Genomic DNA, 1,437 nt, shown 5'->3' on the forward strand with positions numbered 1-1,437 from the left:
ATCTTCCCGCTCTGAATCCCCCTTTGTTATGCTTGATTTAAGCAACCGTACCGAAATTAAGGTTGATTTAAATGAAGAAACAGCCTGGGTTCAAGCAGGAACGAACCTCGGAGAGCTTTACTATGCAATTGCCAAGAGAAGTAAAGTTCATGGATTTCCAGGTGGTGTCTGTTTTAGTGTTGGCACTGGTGGACTCATCAGTGGTGGTGGGCTCGGCGCATTGACGAGGAAATTTGGCTTAGCAGCTGATAACGTTGTAGATGCACGTGTGATGGATGTCAATGGAAATATTCTTGACAGAGAGATGAATGATGATTTGTTTTGGGCAGTAAGAGGAGGTGGAGAAGCAAGTTTCGGTGTTATTCTAGCATGGAAAGTCAAATTGGTTCGTGTCCCTGAAAAGGTAACTATTTTCTCGATCCATAGGATGTTAAATAGCAGCCGAGATCTACTCCAAAAATGGGAAAACATATCACACCAGCTCCCTGAAAATTTGCTCATTAGGTTACTTATTCAAAATGGGGGTGTTGAAAGGCAAATGGAATTATTTTTCCAGTCACAATATCTTGGGCCTGTTGATGAGTTAATTCCTTTGCTCAGACAATACTTTCCCGATTTTAATTTGGAGTGAAATGATTGTTTTCAAGAGAATACTACTGCTGGTGCAGTGAAAATATGATAGGAAGTTTCTTGGATTTAGTCAGCCTTTTATTTCTATTTCGGAAAAATAACCTCACCACTTGAAGGTTTGCTTGATAAGACTATTCCAACACAGAAGCATTATTACAAAGGGACATCTGATTTTGTGAAGACTCCAATTCCGGAAAGTGGTTGGGAAATGATAGAAAGAACATTCTTGGAGGAAGCAGGACCGCGGATGATTTTGGAGCCATTAGGTGGAAAAGTGAATGAAATCTCTGAATCTGAAATTCCATTCCCTCATAGAAAAGGGAATTTGTATAATATTCAGTACACGGTAGGCTGGTCTGACAACAGTGAGAGCATATCAAGCCAGAAGATGGCAGGGTTGAGGAAACTGTACGAGGAAATGGAGCCATATGTTGCAAAATCTCCAAGAACTGCTTACCTGACTTACAGGGACCTTGATTTCGGGACTAATAAAGAGGACTACAGCTATTCAAAGGACAAAATGTGGTGTGAGAAGTATTTCAATGGCAACTTTGAGAGGTTGGCTAAAGTAAAGAGTAAGGTGGATCCCAACAATTTCTTCAAACATGTACAAATTATTCCACCTTATTCTTACTAACTAATAGCTGAACAAGACTAGAGTGCATGTTAGTATTTAACTAAACATCCCAACCCTGTTTCAAGTTTTACAAATCAAATATACCTTTAACTGGTTCCCTCCCCTCTTTGTAACAAATTTCATTTCAATTTTACATGATCTTTCACAGAATCTTCTGCTTTTCCAAAAGA

At 39.4% G+C, this 1,437-nt stretch overlaps 1 pseudogene; it reads left to right on the top strand.

Moving 5' to 3' along the window:
* Window positions 1-4: 4 nt before the first annotated feature.
* LOC107854093 lies at window positions 5-1,267 on the top strand (annotated as a pseudogene).
* The last annotated feature ends 170 nt before the right edge of the window (window positions 1,268-1,437 follow it).

The sequence above is a fragment of the Capsicum annuum genome, unplaced genomic scaffold, assembly GCF_002878395.1.
Source record: "Capsicum annuum cultivar UCD-10X-F1 unplaced genomic scaffold, UCD10Xv1.1 ctg10796, whole genome shotgun sequence".
NCBI classification, from domain to species: Eukaryota; Viridiplantae; Streptophyta; class Magnoliopsida; order Solanales; family Solanaceae; genus Capsicum; species Capsicum annuum.